Raw genomic sequence first — 23,033 nt, forward strand, 5'->3', positions numbered from 1 at the left:
GACCTAGAGTCTGTCATACAGAGTGAAGTAAGTCACAAAGAGAAAAACAAATACCGTGTGCTAACACGTATATATGGAATCATTATTTATTGAATCATCTCTTTATGATTCTGGAGAAGGAGGAACTGCAGGAGGGGGTGGGCAGAGTGACCCTGTCCCCCGGAGGTTCGAATGAACAGTATTCACATGGGCAGCTGCCAGTCAATGCACCTGCCTCTGAGGCCTTTGGGACCAACCAAGGTCACGCCACACCTCTTCCCAGACCAGGGTGGCCCCAGAGTCCAGGGAGGTCTGCGGGACAGATGGGGGCAGCAAGGGTGGCATGGAGAATCCAGACGGGAGGGCGGGGGCGGGGGTGGGAGGGCTCAAATGCCCTGAGCTTCCGTAGGTCCCTGTGAAGGAGGGGAGCCAGGGGAGCCTGGGGGTTGAAGTCACAGATAACCCAGGCACAAAAATGAGAACCAAATCTCAAGTTAGACTTTTCTGGCTGGGGATCTCCATTTCTAACAGAGTTGCTGCCCAGGGCAGAAGAGGGTGGCTCTAGCAAGGACCCTCCCTAATCTTGCTAACCCCCTGCCCCCAGGCAAAAGCATCACCAGGGCGCTGGATGGGAGGGGCAGGCAGCAAAGGGAGGTGGTGTACTTGAACTTCACAAATGGACCAGGGCTCCGAAATGGGACAGAGGCTGGACTTTGAGGGTGCCCTCTGCCAGCAGGCTTCCTCCTGGCCTCCTTCCCAACCCTACTCTTCAGTTAAGCAGGCCCAAGGCCACTCCCCTCTGTGTAGCTGCACACGCTTGTGCGTGCGTGCACACACGCACATTTCAGAATCAGCCGTCCCTCCCGCATCTGTTGTGCACGTAGGGCTGCTGCACGACCTTAGGGCAGCTGCTGATGGATCGCCTGCCTCACCAGAGCTGGCGGTTCTTGGGCAGCACTGTGCCCCGTGCATCTACACAGTGCTGGCACGTAGCAAATGGCCAGCAGCTGCCTGCTGAGCGAGTGGTCGCTGACATTTCTAGAAGAATCCATCTGTGTGTACCCACCCGATATGGAGAACTCCGTGTTGGCCCGGGGAAGCCAGGGGCCAGTTCTGTTCTTGTGCAGGCTGCTGGGGAGGGCTCAGGGGCGGGGAGGGGGACCGCCAGGGGAAAACGTGGCCATCATTTTTGTGATTTGGAGCATCTGAGACCCCGAGACGTCCCCCAGTGACGTTTCCTTGGATTTGGAATGTGTTGTGTGATTTAGCTGTTGTTACAGATTTACCTTCCTAATTATGTTTGGCTTCGAACAATGTTAAAATTGTTTTGCATTCTCTGAGTACACAGAGCCGGGGCATGGGAGGAGGTAGCGGGGGATGTGATAGGTGGCAGAGAGAAGACATTTGGGATTTAAAGGCTGTCAGGGACAAGCCACGTGTCAGTAATAAAGAATTGCCTGTGCAGAGAGGACCTGTAAACAAGCAGTCACAAGCTAATGTGGACGCTGACACCAGCAGAGCCAGAGGGGACCTGGGAGCAGGCATGGAGGGCCTGGAGGCTGAGCCTAGTGGCTAACATTTATTCGTTCCTACTATGTGCCTGGCTCTGCTCTAAGCCCTTTCCTTGAATTACCTCATTTAACCCCACAACTGCCCTGATGAAGTGGACGCTGCTGTCATTCTCCTTTTATAGATAGGTTAAGTGAGGCACAGAGAGGGCAAGCCACTGGCCCGAGGTCACACAGCTGATATATGGCTGAGCCCAAGCTAGAATCCTCTGTGATATGCCATCTCCAGCGAGACAGAGGTTCTAAACTAAGAGCCAATTTCCTCAGATGGGTGGAGGAGAAGATCAGATGCAAGGGGCACATCTTACCCATAGGAGGCTCCCAGGAAAGTTTGTCTCCTTCCCCGGCTCTGCCGGGCCCTGGGAAACAAGGAATGTCCCCCTTGCATAATCAGTTATTTTCAAGAACACCTTGCCGGGTGGGAAGCACTGATACATATGCTTCCCTGAGGATTCCAGCCTACTCGGCTGTTACCTGACCCCACGGCTCCCAAGCCCATCTCTGAAGAAGCAGTTCTGTCCCCATCCATGTTCCTAAGCAAGATCCAGCTCTCCCTAAAGTTCAGACCAATATGGATTTGAAGCAACATTACTTTAATCCGCTCTTTCCTAAGTAAGATACAGAATGTATCTGGGTCCCCTTTGCCCTCTCAGCTAATCCCCTAAGCAAAGTCAGATAGTCAGAACCACGGGTGCCAAAGACAGCTGGGAGCATTCAAGCTATTCCTGGTTTCAGGCGATCTGGGTATTCCGAGGGGCATCAGAAAAGAGCCGAGGTCACAAAGATGAAGGTGGGCTGCTCATCTTTTGTGGGCTTGCCTTTCATCTCCTAGCTCTGACCAGGTTTGTTATTTCTGAATGGACGGGGCTGCTTATTGCCCTTCTGATTCCATATCATCCAAAAAATGAACACGGCTTTCACTGTCAGCCTGGTGTCCTGCGGCAAGAAGCCTTTCTCAGTGTCTCTCAGCATGGAAGTATCTGCATTTTGCAGGCAGAGCTGGTCCTGCAGTAATAAGCCCCTTGGTCCAGCTCCTTTTAAGAGGACCTGGCTGGCATGCTGGTGTTCCCCCCGCCCCAAACTCCTGACTCTTCAAATCCTAAAACCCGCACACAGCGCCCCAGCTGATGGGCAGGAGAGTGGCTGCCAAGATGCTCTTCTCTAGTTGTCGTCAAGGCAACACCAAGGATGCTGAAACCCCTTGAGGACAGGAGGATGCTCTCTACATTCTCTGACTGTGCTCAGATCTACTGGGGGCCACGGACAGATGTAACGCAGCTGTAACGTGTAGGGGCGGGGGAGAGGCACGTTGCCTGGAAGAGGGCTGCCAGGCTTTTATTTCCTACTATGACATACACGCTGGGATTTTTACCCTGTTGTAGAATCAGGAGAACCCTGATTTGTTTCATGGACTTCAGCCTGTCCTAGTGCTTTCAACAATTCTAGATTTTCCCATCTTGGAAGTTGAGGGCATGGGTCCCCTGGGTCTTCATCACACGTAGCAGTCAGTTCTTTTTTTTAAAACTTTTTTGGGTTATTTATTTATTTATTTATTTATGGCTGTGTTGGGTCTTTGTTTCTGTGCGAGGGCTTTCTCTAGTTGCGGCAAGTGGGGGCCACTCTTCATCGCGGTGCGCGGGCCTCTCATTATCGCGGCCTCTCTTGTTGCGGAGCACAGGCTCCAGATGCGCAGGCTCAGTAATTGTGGCTCACGGGCCCAGTTGCTCCGCAGCATGTGGGATCCTCCCAGACCAGGGCTCGAACCCGTGTCCACTGCATCGGCAGGCAGACTCTCAACCACTGCGCCACCAGGGAAGCCCAGCAGTCAGTTCTTGATGCCTAACCAACTACCCCATAAGTCAGCAGCCAAAAACGATAATAATTTACAGTTGACGCTCGTTATTTGTGGATTCCATATTTGCGAATGTGCCCCCTTGCTAACCTTTCTTTGTAAACCCCCAATCAATACGAAGGGCACTTTCATGGTCATTTGCGGACATGTGCAGAACATCAAAAAATTTGAGTCATCTGCGCAGGTGTTCTCAGGCTGGACAGGTGACGCTCTGCCTTCTTGTTTCAGCTCTCATGCTGAAACATTTTAGTGCCACACTTTTTGTATCTCTGTGCTTTTTGTTGGTGATTACGCTGTTAGCATGGCCCGAGCATAGTGCTGGAGTGCTGTCTGCTGTTCCTAAGAGCCGGGAGGCTGCCTGCGACGTGCCCTACGGAGAAGACACTGGCGTTAGATAAGCTTCATTCAAGCGTGTGTTACGGTGCTGTTGGCCCTCAACTCGATGTAATGAGTCAACAACCTGTATTAGATAAGGCATCTTTAAACAGAAACATACATAAAATAGGCTTATGTATTGATAGGTTGATGAAAACGTTGTGAGCAGGATCCTGTGTTTCCCCTAGGACCAAGGGTTAGCCATGACTTTCTAGACTGAACTCCACGAATAACAAGAACAATCTGTATTCTTGTCACGCCATTCTTGCACATTGGCTGGGTGCCAGCTGATCTAGGCTGGGCTGGGCTGGGCTTGGCGGGGTGCTTTTGCTCAAGCTGTGGGCTCCTTGCTCTGAGGTGGGCTCAGGCCTGCTTGTGTGGGTTCATTCTGGGTCCTGGCCGAAGGACAGCGGCTCCCAGGGGAGTTCTGCTGGCCATGGCGGAGGCACGAACCCAACCCACAAACACCTTTATAGCCTCTTCTTGCATCGCATCAGCTCACCTCCCACTGGTCAAAGCAAGTCACTTGGCCAAGCCCAAGGTCCAGGGTTGGGAAGTGCACTCCACATCTACGGAAGGCGCTCCAAAGTCACATGACAGGGGGCATGAACAATTGGGGCCACCCCTGGACACTGCCCAGGGAGGATGTCCAGGTCGACTGACCTGAGACCTGGGCCACTGGGGTGAAGGTGGGGATGCAGAAGAGGGATCCTGGCCGAGAGGCAGGGGACGGAAGAGCAGCTGCTCACTGTGTCCCTGTTTGCACCTGAGTGTCCTGCTGTCTCTGCAGAAGCACTGCTCCGACAGGCCAGCTTGCCGCCCTCACCGATACCGACCAGTGGAAGGTGCCTATCTCCTGTAGGGTGACCTGCAGGGTGGGCTGGGAGGGAGCGGGATGAGACTGGTTAATTAATGCGAGGGTGGGGGAGCACGAGAGGAAATCCCAAAAGCTGTGTGTTCTGGATGTTTTCCTTAAGGACACCTTGTATGCATTTACCAAGCTAAGCGTAAAGTACAGATCTGTAGGGAGTCAGCCTCGCAAATTGTGGGGTTTGTCCTACAGACCTATTTGTCTCACTGAGAAGAGGAGCCGGTGGATCTTCTAGGATCATTCCAATTAGGTCTCCTTTCGAAACCGTGTACCACGTTTGCTTTTTTATTTTTTTCCTTCCCCTGCCACAGGGCATCTCCCTGGTTCCTCATCAGTAAATGAATCTGTTCCCTTCACCTCTGGGCTGTGGGGCCTTTGATACTGGTGTGCGTGGTAAGGAGGGAAGAATAATTAACAAATTAATCAATCGTCCTTTGTTTCCACTTCAAACAAATAAGGTAATATTTTGAGCTGAACAGGTTGTGCTCGAATAAAGGGCCATTCGTGACCATTTAAAAATGAATGTGTGCCTCCAGGAAACAAACACAGACTCCCCACCATCCTGGAAGTCTGACATCTGTCAGACTCCTCTGCGAGCCAAGCTGGCTTCTGTGGCCTGGCCCATGAAGCGAAGCTCCATGTGTGTTTTTCTATGAAAAACAAACGAAAAGCACTCCACCAGCAACCGCACTTCTGCAAAAGAATGGAAAGCAGGGTCTTGAAGAGATATTTGCACACCCATATTCATAGCAGCATTACTCACAACTGTCAAAAGGTAGAAGTGACCAAAGTGTCCATCGACGGATGAATGAATAAACAAACTGTGGCCCATCCACACAATGGAATATTATTCAGCCTTAAAAAGCAAGGAAATTCTGACACACACTACGACATGGAGGAACCTTGAGGACATTATGCTGAATGAAATCAGCCAGTCACAAAAGGGCAAATATTCTGATTCCACTCATGTGAGGGACCTGGAGCAGTCAGATTCACAGAGACAGACAGTAGATGGTGAGTGCCAGGGTCTGGGGGAGGGGGAAGGGGGAGTTAGTGATTAATGGGCACAGAGTTTCAGTTTTACAAGATAAAAATAGGTCTGGAGTTGGATGGTGGTGATGGCTACACACGGATTTGAATGTACTTAACACCACTGAACTGTCCGCTTAAAATGGCTCAGATGATCATGTACTGATGGGCTGACAAAGATGTCATGGCCAGAGGCTCGCAGGAACGCACCCCCCCAGGAGCAGTGGTTTCGTGTTCACTAATTAAGAGTTGGTGGCAACTTTATAGAACATCAGTCCAGGAATAATGAGAATCGCCCGTATGTTTATACATGTTCTATTTCACACTCAGTGTTTGTCATCTGGGCCCTGGATTCCTCCACTGTTTGCGTGAGCTAACACTTGTGAGTATGGTCTCAGGCCTGACTTAAAGTTTTTATACTTTGCTGTAAAGAGCGATTCTCTGATTCAATCTGGGAAATTCCAGGCTGTCCTTCTGGCTGCAGATACCAAGTAATTTCCAGTCTTTGACCCCTTCCCGCCGTGTTTCTGGCAAACGTGAGTCGATAAGCTGATGTCTGCAGGCAACATCGGAATTCAGTGCTTCGTGCGTGTGTTGGCACGTCGGCCCTGACCCCGTGCCCCGTGTTCTTACGAAGGAGTCTGTTGGCAGATGAGAAATAGTATTTGTTGAGCATAGTATAGGATAAATCATATTTATACTTTACTTGGAACAGAAGTACTTTCACAAGTATATTTGATTTTGAAATCACCTTTGATTAAGAGTCCCTTGAAAAGGACAGTTAAATAAACTGTGGGTTGGAGAGACTCCTTAAGTGTAGGCGTGGTTTTCCATTTATCGGTGTGTTGGAAGGTTTTAGGCGTAGGTTTGAATCTTTATTTTCCACTTTTTTCTTATATGGTTTTTTTTCCATTCAAAGATGTTTCAGGCAGGCTCAGTCTCCTAAGATTCTTTCCTCCTGTCGTCAGTGACTCTGCCAGAGCCTGGACCATTGTTGGAATCAAACACTTCCAAAGCCAGAAGCTGCCCCTGCTGTCCTGATATAAAGCTGGGGAAACCCCACTGGTCGTGTGTCTCCAGGGGAGCCGGTTAAGTGCCAGGATCCCATCACTGGGCACCTCCTGTTTGCAGCATCTGGTGGGGCGTGGGGTGCTGGAGGCCCACATCCTTGTGTTTCCCCCACTTCCCACCACTTTCCCTTCTAGATTCACAGACCCCAGCTCCCAGGTCGAGGTCAGGTATTCATGCACAGGGCCTGGGTTAAGTAGAAGCGTGGGTACCTAGATGAAAGGCTGTGTTTAATTTTTAAACCCTCCCTTTCCTCCTGAAAGAAAAAAAAAAAAATGCAGGGATCACGGGTTCTGGAACCTGACAGAGCTGGAGTCAAATCCTGGCTCCCACTCACGAAGTGTGTGACCCCAACGAGACGACTCTCTGCCAGCCTCAGTTTTGTCATCCGTAAAACGGAACTGCTGGTTCTGCGTGGCAGGACTGTTGAAATGAGGGTCAGCACCTCAACCTGGCTCAGAGCAGGTGCCTGGGAAGGAGGCTGTCACGGGGGGCGCAGACAACGATGATGTTGGGGGGTGAACCGGGAAGGCCATCTGCTCCCTGGTCCAGGCCTGCACCTCAGGCTCTGCTCGTGGGGATCCGGCCTCACAGCTCCAGGCAGCCTGCCCCACGCTGTGCTTCTTAGTAAAGTCGCTGCCTGCAGGACCAGATGAGAAGTGACAATCGATAGAAAATCTGGCCAGTTCCGTAGCGGGGTCTTCATCCTCCAGCCCCAGACTTCTGCATCCTCTCTCTTTCTGACCTTCCCTACCTGCTACTCCCTCTCCTTACCAGGCCGCCCTCCCCATTTCCCCCTGCCCTTCTCCCCCTCAGGGGATGGCCCAAGGGTAAGGATGGGACTGATGACCGTCCTAGAGCCCTCGGCATGGATCAGAGCTTCCTGTGGAGGCAGAGCAGTCACTGCCGCCATCCCTGGAATGACCGAGGGCCAAGGAGGACCTTCACTGGTGACTGAACACCGGTCCCTCTCTGGTGTCCGTGCAAGAGCCATGCTGCTAGGAGGGCTCCCTCAGTAGCTGTGAGTGAGTGTGTGTGCGCATGTGTATGAGCTTGTGTGTGTAGGTATGTGTGTGAGTGTGCATACACGTGCACGTCCACTTGTGTGTGCACGCATGGTGTATGTGCACATGCACCCATTGGCTGCTTTTGCAGAGGTGCTATTGGTATCAACAGTGGGAGGGGGGGTCTCTGGGAGGAGAGTTGCTGGGAGGCAGGAGGCGGGGAGCGGAGAGGAGAGCCAGGTGGGAACTCTGGATGTCTGAGGGTTTGCTCGTTTGGGGAAAGCCAGCTGGAACAGGTGGGAATGTCATCTCCCCCCATGGATCGGACGTGTCGTGGGCTCCACAGTCATGGGTCACGTCAGGGGTCAGGTGGATGATTGTGCCCCTGAATTTGGAGGAGAATGTGGTCCCTGACCACTGAGGCTGTCTGAGAAGCTCTTGTGAGCAGGTCTTTTTTTAAAGAAGGGGAGACTTAGACAAACAGAGGAAAGTGGACAGGCCTCTTGGCAGGAGAAAGGGCATGGATGAGTGGTGTTGGCGGAAGCCCTGTGTGAGGGACAAGTGGATGGTTGAGACCAGTCTGGGAGGGCCTGGTGGCTTGCTGGATGTGAGAGGTGGGGCATGGGTGGCCATAGGCCTGGAGGGCGGCCAGCGGTGGGCTCTGAAGGGGAATGGCTGATTCCTGAGGCTTCATCATGGCACACGCCCCTCCCTTACCTCAGTTGGTGACGAGTGTCCCCCAGGTGGCCCCTCCACGTCGGCAGGGGCTCCAGCATAAACCAAAGCTCCCAGGTATGACTGTGGGGATGAGATTGTTTGGGGGTGCCACTCTGGGACCTCGAGGGGGACCAGGCACCTGCAGGGGCTGAGTTAGAGGGAAGAAGAGAGAGAGAGAGAGAGAAGGACAGCTCAGGAGGCAGAGGCATGTGGTGGTGGCTGCCCTGCGGCTGCCTTTCTTAAGGCTGAGTGGGAGAGGTGACCTGGACTCACTCTCAGAGGAAGGGAAGGCTGAGATGCCCGGCCATCAGAGGCCTTGCAGACACAGTGGTTTTAGTGGCAGCCACATCGGGTGAAGTGTCTGCCGTGGGCAGCAGGCCCGGCACCACGTCCTGGGCCATGTGACCCTGCCACTAGCTGCCTTTGTGGAAATAGCAGTTGGGAGGCAAAGCAGCCTTCAGGAAGTGTGTGCCTGTGTGTGTGCGTGTACCCATGTGGTGTGTAGGAATGAGTGGGAGTGAACGTGTCCTCTGTCCTCTGTGCACCTGTGTGGGGGTTATGCTGGAGTGCTCTCTGCTGTTTGTTCTTATAAGGACACTAATCCTATCAGTCAAGGCCCCACCCTTATGACCTCATTTCACCTTAATTCCCTCCTTAGAGTCCCATCTCCGAGTAATCACATTGGGGGATGGGCTTCAACATACTAATTTTGGGGGGACACGATCATGGCAGATGATGATGGAGAAACAGGAGCCAGGGAGAGCCCCAGGTTCCCAGCTTGGGCACTCAGACAGGTTGGGGCCAGCACGGGCACCATATGCAACTCTGAAACAGGCCAAGACTCCAGCGTCGGCCCCACCCGGCCTGGCCCAGCCTTGACTCTGGTGGGCTCTGGGGACCCTTCCCAGGGTTGCATTTCTACCCATCAGCTACCTGGGAACAAGAACTATGTGGAGAAGGGGCAGAGGGGAGGCAGCCTGGGCAGGAAACCCTGGGGAGGCAAGGGTGGGGGTGTGAACCCCACTTCCTGGAGGCACCACCCATGTGAGGGCCGCCCCTCTGCACACTTAGCAGGGAGGGGCCATGCGCACGGATACAGGGAGAGGTGGTGTGATGGAGGGTCAGACATATCCCAGTTGGGGAGGGCTGCGGGGAAGGCCAGGTGATTTTTAAGGAAAGCACATGTCACGCTGCTGGGAGAGCCTTGAGTCTGCGTGCACCCAGCCTAATCCCAGCTGCTCCGCACATGGCTTCCCTCTGCTTCGCTGCCTCGACTGCCTCTCCAGAATGGCTGTCTCCAGAGGGGCTTCTCCTGACGTCTCCTCTCCCTCCCGGCCCATCCCCTTCTCCCTGGGGCTCCCAAAGACTCCAAGTCCTGCCTCTGCCCATAACAGAACATGTGCTAAAGTATGAACAAGGCCCCTCACGCCTCCTCTCTCCCCCCGACTCTTCCCCCACCCCGGGCGCCCCATCGCATCCTCCCCATCCTGGTGCAGCCCCCGCAGGGCTGACGGTTGTTTACCACAGAAGCCAGCAAGCAGCACGCTTCTCCTAATCGCATCTGGGTGGGATTTTCATAAAGCCCTCAGCGCAGCTGGCTCCATACATCACTCAGCCCCTGATGGTAGCCTGGCCTTTGATGGATACGCGACAACTGAACTCTTGGCAGAAATGGCATCTCGACAGCACCCCCCAAATCCCCTGGGGGGTGGGGACCCTCACAGGGGAGCGAGGGACTCACAGGAGAGCCCTCTACTTGGGGTCCTGGATAACAAGCCCTCATGAACCGAGATTACATGATTTGGACTTTGCCAGACCAGTTTGAAAAATGGGGAATTTTCCCTCTGCTTTTTCATTTTTTTCATTATTCCAGCTCTGCCTTGTGAGTGAGAAAGAGGCTCCTGTGATTCTGAGAGAGGATCCAAAATTGTGTAAGAGGACCGTGTGCAGATGTGGGGTGGCTCCCGAGGGCGGGTGAGCTGTGGGGTGATGGAGAAACTCGGAAAGCTGGGCGTGGTCTCTTTCAACCTGCCGGGCTTCAGGGGCCATCTTCACTGGGGTCTTCCATAGCTTTACCTCCCTGGTCTTCTCACTTCCCTGTCTCTCCACCCTCCTCTTCCTCTGGCCTCAAAGGAGACCCCGCCTGCCCCCAGGAGGAGGAGGAAGTGTTGCTGGTTGCTGCCTCGGGCCATGTTGTCTTGCTTGGTCATTTGGGGTCCATGTCAGATGCACAGGGTTTAGAAGTCCTTGGGGTCCCCGTGCTGGGGCAATGAGCCCACATTCCTTGTGTCCTCAACCTCTGTGGCCTTGCCTGGTACCCAGTGCCAGCCACTCTCGGTTTGCGTCTATGGCTTCATGTCCAAGGGATGCGTGCGCACCCCTCCCATTTTGGACTGTTTACAACGTGCTTTATTCAGAGCTGAGGGGCTGGGCGGTGATATCGCGTGGTGGGTGTGGCCCGTGGGCCTGGAGGGGTCCCTGCGGCTCGGCCAATGGGGTGACATCCTGCAGGCAAGCCCCCAGTTCCTGTCTGCAGGAACTGAGGGACCCCATCCCATTACAGCCAGTAGCCACACTATACCACCCACCCTTCTGACACCAACTTCAAGTTCGGGGCTTCGAAAACCACCCTCAGGTTCAATAATTCACTAGAAGGACTCACAGAACTCAGAAAAGTGGTTATGCTCACAGTTATGGTTTATTACAGCCAAAGTATACCAGTTAAAGTCAACCAATAGAAGAGGCACAGGGGGCCAAGTCCAGGAAAGTAGGAAATGTGGGGCTTCAGCTTTGCTTTCCTGGCTAATTGCTGTGGAGAACCCCAAAACCTTCCTCCTGGTGTGTGGGCAGGCCCCCGTCACCCTTCCCAGAGAGGCAGGAGAGGGCCTGGAGAGGGCCCAGGGTGGAGAAGTCCAAGGGAGCTGCCACACCTGCCAGGGGACCCCGCCGAGCCTGTCCTGGGGCTGCCGACTCCTGCTTTCCTTCCCACGACCTGGAGGTGGGTGGGGGTATCCTGATTGGGAGTCTCTGACTTTGTGCTGTACATATGTTCTGAAAACCCTATAGATAAAATATGGCAGTGTATTTAAAATGCGCTTGGGACTGTTCCATTTCCACGAGGAACCTTTTGTGAAGTGAATCATCAGCCAATTTGTGTTTTTTAAACATCAGCTTTGCCTAAAAGCAACACGCCTGTTAATCTTGTATCTCTAATGATCCCACTAGAAGGAAGGAAGGAAGCGGGGATGCGAGGGGCGTCCAGAACTCGCACAAACATAACCACACCTTCGAATTCCTTGGTGCTTTCCAAAGTGCTTTCACGTGTGACATCAAGTCTGAACCCCGGCAGTCACTCCGTGAGGGGGCTCGCAGGTGGGAGGGAGGTGAGTCGCTTTCCCCCAAGTGGAGATGAAGACGTTGAGGGTAAGAGATTAAGAGGCTTCTCCAAGAGTGTGTTGTTTAAAAGAGGCAGTACAGCGTTGTGTGCTGACAGGCCCCGAGTGGCTCTAGATTTCATACAGGCGCACACACACACACACACACACACACACACGTACACGTGCATGCACAAGCACACACGTGTCCACTGTTAGTAGCTGGAGAAGACCTGTTGCTTGCTGTGCGTTTTCTGAAGTTCTGGTCTGAGCTCCTGCATTTGCATGAAACCTGCAAACACACAGGTCTTGGCCACGGTGGGGCTCTGTGTGTCCTCAGCTTTCCGGGACACCCCCCTGATGGCCGTTTGCAGGCGGACGACTGGCACAGGGTGGAGGGGGAGGTTGGTGGCTGTAATTCTGCACTCCTGGGGGCGCACGCAGCGTCTGCGCTCACGGGGGATGGTTCAAGTGTAGACAGGGCCGCATCCCGACACACGGAGCGGCTTCCCAAGGGGAAAAATAAATCTTAGCAGCTGAGGTGACAGAAGAGCCAGTCACAGCAGCGTGTGCCTGAAACACAGGATTGCATGTACATACATGTGTGCGCATGTGTGGCGGAGCAGCCCACAGACGCAGGGAGGTGTTGTGAGGGGAAATGAAGGCACGGGTAATTGCTTGGCTGCCGTGGGATGTTCCTGTGAACTCACGGTGTTCGGAAGACTCGGGCTGCTGCTCTTCCTCTGGAACTTGGGCAGCGCAGTCCTCCGACACCAGGAACCATGTCACCCACACTGAACCGAGGGCTCGTGAAATGTAGTTGTCTAGCAGAATGTGAGTAGGATTGCAGTAAATTAAAGAAGGATGATGCATTCGTAGCTGGGTGGTGACCCGATCTGAGTTAGTGCAGAGAGGGGTTCCATGGCCTTGGAACCTGCCACTCTGGCCCAGCTAAAGCCCCCACCCCCAAGGCCAACCTGTGTCCAAAAGAGGCAGGTCTCACCCCACCTGTGCAATCTCCTCGCTCACTCTGTGGGCAGCAACCCCTCTCCCAAGGGTTTCTTAAGTGGTCTGAGCGGAGTGGACTGCCACCCAGACTTCAGGACACTGTGGGCACTTGGCAGCATCTTGTCCCTCTGTCTCCCTCTCTCCCCCTCTGTCTCCCTCTGTCCCCCTCTGTCCCTCTCTGTCCCCCTCTGAGGTTCTCGCTTGGTCTTCCTCGCTAAGAAGCAGCCCAGAGCTGGGATGCTGGTGGGGACTGAGCCACACGTCTGGGCGCCCCCCCGATGTACGTGGAGGTCTGTGGGCGTGTCCTTCTTGCTTTCAACCACAAAAACCAGGCACTGGGCTGACACACACTGTGTGTCACTTGATCAGGCCAGGGGAGCAACAATGAACAGCTTTCCCACCAGAGCGCCTCCTGTCACAAGATCAGCTGGGCCCAGCTTGGATCCTTCTTTGCAAAGTTGCTTTAGGGGACTTCCGATGGAGAAAGAACGGAGGAGGGCAGGTACTTTCTTTTATTGTAGAAAGACCTTGGCTGACTTTTAGCTTGGGAAGCACGTGCGTGTGGGTGGGTGTGTGTAAAAGGGGAGAGTCGGCAGTGGAGGAAGCATGGGGCATCCCAGAGACTTCTTTTAAGCTTAAGAAAATTGTGGTAAAACAACATACAAAGAACATAAAACTGTTAACTAAACTTTTAACTATTTTCAGGGGTACACTTCAGTGGCATTAAGTATTTTCACATTGGTGTGCAACCATCCCCACCCTCCATCTCCAGAACTCTTTTCATCATCCCAAACTGAAACTCTGTCCCCATTAAATACTAACTCCCCACCCTCTGGGGACAGAGGCAGGGACAGAGGGTGGGACCGTGCCATGCCTTCTGCCAGCCCTTGGCACCCCCATCCTACTTTCTCTCTCTGTGAATTTGACTATCTCAGGTACCTAATATAAGTGGAATCATACAGGATTTGTCCTTTTGTGATGGACTTATTTCATGTAGCATAATGTCCTCAAGGTCTATCCGTGTTGTAGCAGGTGTCAGAATCTCCTTCCTTTTTAAGGCTGAATAATATTCCATTGTATGGATGTTCTTATCCATTCATCTGTCAATGGACACTTGGGTTGCTTCCACCTTTAGACTATCGTGAATAACGCTGCTATAAATACCAGTGTACACACATCTATTCAAGTCCCTACTTTCAGTTTTTGGGGTTATGTACCCAGAAGAGGAATCCTGGATCATACGGTAATTCTGTGTTTAATTTTCTGAGGAACTGCCGTACTGTTCTTCACAGTGGCTGCACCCTTTTACATGCCCACCAGTAGCGCACAAGGGTTGCAACTTCTCCACATCCTCGCCAATACTTGTTCTTTTCTGTGTTTTGATGACAGCCGCCCTAATGATGTGAGGTGGCCCATTGATTTTGAGTCTGGACTGCCCTGGCTGAGTACGATTCTCTGAGAAAGGCTGTGGGGATGCCTACTTTTCAACACCCAGCAGGCTGCGCTACTGCTGGTCTCTGGAGGGGATTGTGACAGGACTGGGGTGTCCTCTCTGGAGTCCTCAGGAAAGACTGCAAAGCTGGCCAGGGATGCTGGCCAGGGAGGCGTCAGGGGGCAAGGAAGACTTTGCTGGTGGTGGTGGTTTAATCAGGCAACGAGGAGCACCTCCCCTCGGTCAGATCCCTCCTCTCCCCCTGAGCTGGGTGGGTGACGCCTGCAGATGAGTTCATGGCGCTTCTCTCCTCTCCCAGGGCAAGGAGGAGGAGGGGCTGGAAGGAGGCACAGGCCCCTCTGGGAGCCCTGGGGAGCAAAGATCCTTGGGGGTTGGGGGCATCTGCACTTGGGCAGGTGGCAGGAGCTGGCTCCAGCATAAGGGGGCTCCTCCTGGGGTCTGCAGCATGCTCAGAGACCCCGTGGTCCCCCTCTCCTCCCCCCAGCACACACAGACTGCCCTAAGAGGAAACCCTCTTAGTCACTCACGCCAGACTCTGCATCCTGCCCCACGCTGGGTGGAATTCTGCGTGCCAGAGGTTTGCCTCTTGGGAACCTATCTGGGCTTTAAATAATTCAAAGGTTCTGTCCCAGTTTGCAGGGCTTCAGCCCTGGGACCCCAGCTCAGCAGTCCTCGCAGGTGGCACGGTGCGGCCCGAGTTTCTGAGTGGCGTTTGAAGTAGCCTGTGCGCCCCTGACTCAGGTCCTTGCAGGTGAAATTGCAACCTGGCAGCTGTGACTGTGGTGTGGCTTTTATTCACTCTCCTAGGTGGCGGTGGCTGCAGGGGCTTCCTGTGTGTTGGCAGCTGGGGACAGCAGTGGCTTGGGAGCCCTCTGGGGACAGAGGGTGGGACCGTGCCGGCCTCTCCTGCTTCCCTGGCTCCGTCCAAGCCCCACTGCCAGACCTTGCACAGTAGCTTATCCTAGTCGTGGGTATTTAGGAGCTGCCTGGGCAAAATGGACAGACATCATGTCTCATCATTGCACCCGTGAACTGGGACCAGAGGCTGCTGTTCTCCAGCGGGAGGGAACCCGTGGTGTGTGGTCCTTCCCCCGGACATACCTCTTCTGTGGTGCCTGCCCTCTCTGGGGGTCTGCTTCCCCCAGCAGCGGTCCCTGAGCCTGGCCAGGCTTCTCCTAGACCTGCCTTTGCATTCTTGGAATCCACGGCATGACCCCAGAGCAGACAGGCAGAGACAGATGGGGAGAGCAAATGGGACAGAAGGGGTTAACTGTAACATAAACTCATTTGTGTATTGAAATACATCCTAAAGGGGGACTTCGTTTGGAAAGTTCCGTGCATTAATCCATCTTCCTATGGAAAGGAGGAAATTATTCATAATTAAAAAGTAATAATAATGTGGCGTGAAGGAACTCAGCTGTACATTACTGGGAAAGAAGAAGGGAGGGTGGGCAGGCTATTGTTAATGATCTCCATGGCGACAGAGATTTTGTTTACAGTGATTTTTTTTCCTCTTTTACTTCAACAAGGCAATTGCTGATTTGCATTTTATTAGAAAGTACTGCTGGCAAGTCCCTGGTGTGGACAGGAGTGGGGCCCTGAGGGGGCTTGGGAGGGGGTCTGAGCATTTGTGGGGTTCAGCAGGCCCTGGGCGGAACTGCATGGCTGAGGCAGGCAGGGGCTGTGGGATGCTTCCTTCCAGTTGCTCAGACTCAGCCTGCATTCCCCTCTGTGCCCCGCCCACAGCTTCATAGCGCCGCTCTGTGTCCACTGCCCCGGCTCCCCAGAGCCCCCCAGCCACCTGCTCAGGGCAGCTGGGCGTGTCCCAGCGACTCCACCTCCAGCCCGTGCAGGGCTGGCAAGGGCCACTCGCTGAGGGCACAGGGCCCAGGGCTGCCGGCTGTGCTGCAGATGGCGCGGCAGCTGTGTGCCCTGTGGAAGCCAATGTGAGTGGCTGCTGGCCAGGCCCCAGCGGGACGGTGCAGGCTGGGGTGCAGGTGCCAATGCTTCCCGGGCTAGGGGCCCAAGTGGGCTCATTGCCGGCTGCCTAGCATCCTCCTGCTTCCCACCCACCGCCAGGTGTGGACCCAAAAAGGGGAAAGAAGCTGGTCTTCTATCTCTATGGTAGTGGCTCTGCCAGCACTGAGAGCCTTCTTCCATTACTCCAGGTGAAAACTTGCTTCCCACGTGTGATCCGGCCATGTGGAGAGGATGGGGCTTGCTGTCCTTCCCCCTGGGTGGGAGATGGGGCGTTTGGTAGCTTCCTACATGTTCCTGTCTGTGGACCCCAGTGATGGGGCATCATTTTGTGTGCACACCCCATCTCACCAAGATTTTTGAGTGCCTTTTGGGTTCTTAAGGGATAGCCAGATCAATGGCTGGTCTTTCCCCCAAGAGACTCAGCACCCTTCCTTTTGGGGAATTTGGATTCTAGGTCCAAGGAATTGAGAGAGCACAGCCCTCAATCCTCAGCTTGGGTAAGAAGGCACCTTGCCCGAAATCCGTCCTGCTGAGGACCATTCAGGCAGCCTCTCCTTATAGGGAGGGTCTGGTGGTCTGGGTTGGTTTTGGTTTTGGTTTTGGTTTTGGTCTCTCTCTGTTTTGTATTCCATCTGCAAGTGACATTTCCAGGCAGCTCCCCCTCCCCTGTTTTTTTTTTTTTAACTGGCAGAGCCTTTTGGGAAAAAGTCCAAATTTCCCTTTTCCTGCGAGTGAAAGAAAGATGGGGCAGAGGTGGCTTTTTCTCTGGCTTCGGTGAGTGTGATTATGAAAATCTGATTGATGGGGAGGCCAGAGATTGGGGTGCACAGGGGCTTGGGGGTTCCACCGTACTGTCGGCATGAACCACACGACACACACATGCACATCACACACATTAATACACACATACACATATACACACCACAGACTCACACAAACACATGCATTCGTACATAGTACATATATAAATACACACCATGTACACTCTTGCATCACATATATATACACACTCAGCAGTACACACACACACACACATACACACACACACACATGCTTCTCATTTAATTGGCCCCACTGTGAGGGTTCATTCATTCATCTGTTCAGCAACAGCCCCTGAGGGCTCCCTGAGGGCTCCCTCAGGGCTCTGTGAGGCCTGGGTTTGGCTTATTCATGGGTCTAGCCCATAGTAGGTACTCAAGAACTACTTGTTGCCTGAATGAATGAATGAATGAATGAACGGATGGTTGAATGAACAAAAGCTCCATGTCAGGCACCACAGGAGACTGGAGATACACAAGAGAATCCAACTCTGCTCCTGCCCTCATTGATTTACAGCCTCACTGGGTGGGTGGGATGGGGGAGGCAACAGACTTGCAAACAGGCAGGCCGTGATTACAGGACAGAGGAAGAGGGGCCAGGTGAGGGGAAGTCAGGGGTTGAGGGGACCCTAAGGAGGAAGACCTAATGCAGACCTGGGAGGGAGGTCAGACACCCTGGAGCTGGGACCTGCAGGCTGAGTTGGCCTTCATTAAACCTGAAAAATCCCCTCACAGAAGCACCTTGATTTGTGTTTGGTTGAATAACTTGGAGAAGATTCGAGGATTCCAGGGGCCCAGAACCTTGGGGGCCTTTTGGAATGCTGCCAGGAACGATGCACAGAGGCAGGAGTGAGCATGTAGTATTCTCAGTGGGGCAGGCAGACACCACTGGGTCGGGACAGCCTAAGACTGTGGGGAGAGGGTGGACCCAGATCTTGGAGGACCTTGACCCAGAGGCAGCCTGGCCCCAGAGGGCTCAGCGTTCAGAAGCCGCATGTGTCCGGCATCCCAAATGCAGGTTGAGCTGGAAGAGGAAGGCAGCAGACACAGGGACACCAGAGGCAGGCCATTGGCCAGCCCTCACCAGTGCACAAGTCCCAGGCTGACAGCACAAGATCGGTGTCCAGGGCCCGCCTGTGCAGTCTGTGGAGAATGCTGAACCCCAGCTGCCCAGGTCTCGGGCCCACCTGCTCTGGGGTTTTAGACTCACCACCTCCCAGCTGCCTGCCCATGCTCTTCGCTTCTTGCTTAGAATTTTCCATATGGGCAAGAGGCATCATGCCAGCTACCCCCTGCATATCACTTATGGATTTCAGAAGGTCAAGTAGGTCAAGTGGCAGGCACTTTTATGTGCCACCAGAATAAAAACAAACATAATATCAGGGTTGGGAGGATGTGGAGAAATTGGAAGCTTTACACTTTGCTGGTGGGAACGTAAAATGGCGCAGCCATGGAAAACAATATGGTGGTTCCTCAAAAGATTAAACATAGGAACACCATATGACCCAGCAATTCCACTCCTATTGATAGATATACACCCGTCAAAACTGAAACACACATGTTTGTAGGAGCACTATTCACAAATGCTGAAAGGTGGAAACAACCCAAGTGTCTGTGGACAGATGAATGAATAAACAAATTGTGGTCTGTCCATACAATGGAATATTATTCAGCCATAAAAAGGAATAAAGTTCTTGTTACAACATAGATGAACCTTGAAAACATTACGCTAAGCAAAAGAGGATAGACACGAAACGTCACATATTGTGTGATTCCCTTGATATGAAATGTCCAGAATAGGCAAATCCATAGACAGAAAGTAGATTGGTGTTTGCCAGGGGCTGGGGGCTGGGGGTTGGAGGGCGGGGAAGTAATGGGGAGAAACTGCAGAAAAAGGGTAAGGGATTTTTTTCTGGAATGATGGAAACATTTTGGAATTAGGTAGATGCGGTGGTTATGCAACATTGTGAAAGTACTAAATGCCACTGAATTGTTCACTTTAAAATGGTTAATTTTGTGTTATGTGAATCTCACCTCAAATAAAATAAAAAAGAATTACTCAACAGGAGAGACCATTAATAGCCACTTCCACTGAGAGCTCACCCAGCCCAGGCACCTGCTTGGCACTCAGGGAGCCTCGGAGTTAATTCCCACGATGGCCCCGGGGCCAGTACTCCCACCACCCCCGCTTCACAGATGAACAGCGGAGGCCTTGAGAACAAACCCCCTCGCTGAGGGCTGGTGCCGGTGCTAGCGTGCTGGCAGCCAGAGCCCGGGCCATAAACAGATCAATACCTGCATCTCCCACTAGCCAACTCCCTCGAGAAGGAACTATCTTTTTACTGTTGCATTCTGACCCCCCAGCCCAGTGCCTGGCACGTAGTAGGTGTTCATATAGTGTCAGTGAATGAAGGAATGATTCCCCCTTTCTTCAGTTCTCAGCAAATAAGACCCTGTGCCCAGGGCTCCTTCTACAAAACCCTCTTGGAGGTCTCCCACCTCAGGGAATTCTCATCTCACTCTCTCTCCTCCTCTGTGATTCTGCAAAGTCCTCCCTCCTCCACGGCCCCCAATCCCAGGGGACACTTCTATCCCCCAAACCACTCTCGCCTTCTGGTGTGAATCTAAGCCAAACGTGGGGCCCAATCCATGTCTTGCATTGTGACGACTGTGTATTTCCACCTCTAGTGAAATTACATCCTTCTTTAAAAGAAGGTAGGATGAGCTCACTGACCATTTCAACAATCCAGACGCATAAAGAGGGAAAGCCCCTCGTTCCTTCCCATCCTCACCTTGGGAGGAACCTCTTTGAACAGCAGGGCTGATTCACTTGCTCATTCAAGAGGTGTGCGCTGTTATTTTTCCTAAATACAGGCAGACACACATGGACATAGGTGAGTGTAATGGAGCCACAACTCACTTTTGTCACTCAACAGTGGCTCTGCACAGCCTCGTGTGGAAGTTCATGCAGCTCTACCTTGTTAGCGCATAGGCTTCTGGAAAACAGAGTCTGCATCTCGTATTTCTTTGTATTTCCCACAATGCTCGGAATGTTGCCCTGCACGTAGTAGGTCCTCAGTAAACATTCACAATTGTTTGGTTTTCTTATCTGCTCGGGCTGCTGTCACAAAACACCACAGACTGGGCGGCTTAAACAGCAGACATTTATTTCTCACAGCTCTGGAGGCTGGGAGGTCTAGATCAAGGCACTGACTGATTTGGTTTCTGGAGAGAGCCTCTTCCTGGCTTGTAAACCTCTGCTATTGCTGTGTCCTGACAAGGCAGAGCGCTTTGATCTTTTTCTATAAGGACATTAATCCCATCACAGGGATCCCACCCTCATGACCTCACCTAAACCTAATCACCTCCCAAAGGCCCCACCTCCAGATATTATCACATTGGGGGTTAAGATTTCAACATATACATTGGGCGGGGGACAACACAGACGTTGTTCAGACATTCAGTCTGTAGCATTGGTGTCAACTCTTCCATTGAGGGGACAAGCCACCTACACAAGCAAGTGTGTAGTGGCCCCAGGAACCTGTGAATCAAATCTTATCACTCGGTGGAGACAATTCTCTGAAGTTCAGTCATGGCCTTCAGGAGATGTGAAGCAGGAAGTTAACCGTGATGATCACAGGACATTTGTAGGCATGAAAGGAAATGAGGACACCATCCTTACGTAGATCCTGGGACACCTCTCCCTTTCCACAGTTCCCTGTGATTGGAAGTAGAGTGGAGGTTTTCTGGTGGGAGAAACAGGGCAATTGAGAGGCCTGGGCTTCACTGGCCCTGGGAAGAAGAGGGTGGCTGTCCTCCCTGGACACACAAAATAGGGGTGTCTCGGGAGGAGCAATCAGAACCCTCCAGCCCTAAGAAGTGGAGCGTGACATGGGGCAGAGTCAGGGCCCCACAGCGGAGGAGCTGTGGCCCCAGAGCCTGGGGGCTAATCCTGTTCCTAGAGACATCAGCAGCCAGGGGAAAGAGTGGGAGGGGAGTTTGCTTTCTCCATCTGTCTACATCCACTGGAGAAACAGAGGTGGGAAGGAAGGAATGAGAAAATAATTTCTCAAGGAAAGGATGGTAACCAAGGATGTTCATAGCAGCTCTATTTATAAGAACTCAGGCACGGAAACATGTCCATCATAGGGACAAAAACAAATTAACTCTGGGACATTCATTCAGGGAATATTATGCAGCAGTGAAAAGGAGCAAGTGACTCTTCAGACACTTAAAAACATGGATGAGCCTAAAAACACTTTGTAGAATGAAAAGAGCCAGACACAAAAGAGCATGATCCCATTTATATGAAGTTCTAGAACCGACTAAACTAATCAGTGGTGGGAAAAAGTTAAAACAGTGTTTCCCCCTTGAGGGCAGGAGCCGGAGTGACTAGGAGGGAGTGAGGAGATTTCCTGGGGGGTGGGTCATGATCAGCATCTTGGCAGGTGAGGGTTCCACAGGCGTGTGCATTTGGCAAACTCATCCTGTTTCCAAACCAAAGTTGAGTCAGTTGGCCTGCTCACAGGAAGGCCAATCTACTGACACCAGGTTGTAGTGAAGGAAAGTGCAGCATTTATTGCAGGGTGCCAAGCAAGGAGTCCAGGCAGCTAGTGCTTAACAGGCCCAAACTCCCTGAAGGCTTTCAGGGAAAGGTTTTTTAAGGACAGAGCGAGGGAGGTGGGTTGTGGGTGTGTGATCAGCTTGTGGACATTCTTCTGATTGTTTGGTGGTGAGGTAATTGGAAGTCAACATCATCAACTTTCTGGTTCCAACCGTTCTGGGGTCTACATGCTTGTGGGCAGCAAACAATTAACTTCTTCCACCTGGTGGGATTTCAGTATCTGCAAAACAGCTCAAAGGTTATGGTTCAGAATATTATCTATAGCCCTTAAGGAGAAACTAATAGTCCTTGACTTTGTTTAATGGCTAAACTATTATTATTTTGTCTTACTTGACTTTTCCTTTGCTTCTGCATTTTCTCACTTCTCTCATTAAATTTATTCTTTGGAACTCAGGGAAGGCCTAGGAGGCTAAAGCTTTTCTACAAACTTTAGAGGCAGGCAGAGGTTGTGGAGGGGTATCTGTCCCAGGAAGGCCCTATAGGGTCCTGCTCGGTTACAATCCAATGGGACACTTGAGATTTGTGCATTTCATTTGTGTGTAGATTTTAATCTTAAGAGAAAAAAAAAAAGAATTGTAAGCAAATTAAACTATAGTTATGATAAACATGCTGAAGTATGGGGGGGCAGTATATGGATGTCTGCAGCTTATTTTCAAGGCATCAAAAATAATAAAATATGTTGATGGATGGTCCGAGGCATAGGGAGATGGATGGATATGTGATAGAGCAAGTGTAGAAGAATGCTCGTGGTAGACTCAAGGCAGTGGGCACATAGGTGTTCACTGCAAACTCCTTCAGCTTTTCCCTATGTTTGAAAACGTTTACGATAAAATGTTGGGGAAAAAATCAGTTGCAAAATAAGTGTGTAAAGGGCTGTTTTTGGAGAAATTGGGAGGAATTTGCTTCACTGTGGTGAGCACTTGGATGCACACGTGTTTCTGGAGTCCCGGCTCCATGCTGGGTGCCATGGGTTGGATGATGCTGGCAGATCCTCAAGTTGCTGAGACAAATGCTACTTGTACGTCTATGGGTCTAGACCAAGTGTCAGGTCCCGATATGGGGGTTGAGACAATCTACTTCTTTGAATTCCCATGATTCTTGTCTTTGGGGATTTTACAGACTAGGTGGCAGGTCAAAATAGCCATACAAGGAAGAGTTAATTGACCCAGATTTGGTGTTTGGTAGGAATGCTGCTGGGCTCTGGAGATAGAAAAGTGAAGGGGGGCTAGACCAGCCAGATAAGGTGGCTGGAGGCTGTGGGATGGCAAGGAGGGGGCAGGGTGTCCCTATACAAGGGCTACAAGAACGGAGTC

Source organism: Eubalaena glacialis, chromosome 19 (genome assembly GCF_028564815.1).
Source record: "Eubalaena glacialis isolate mEubGla1 chromosome 19, mEubGla1.1.hap2.+ XY, whole genome shotgun sequence".
NCBI lineage: Eukaryota > Metazoa > Chordata > Mammalia > Artiodactyla > Balaenidae > Eubalaena > Eubalaena glacialis.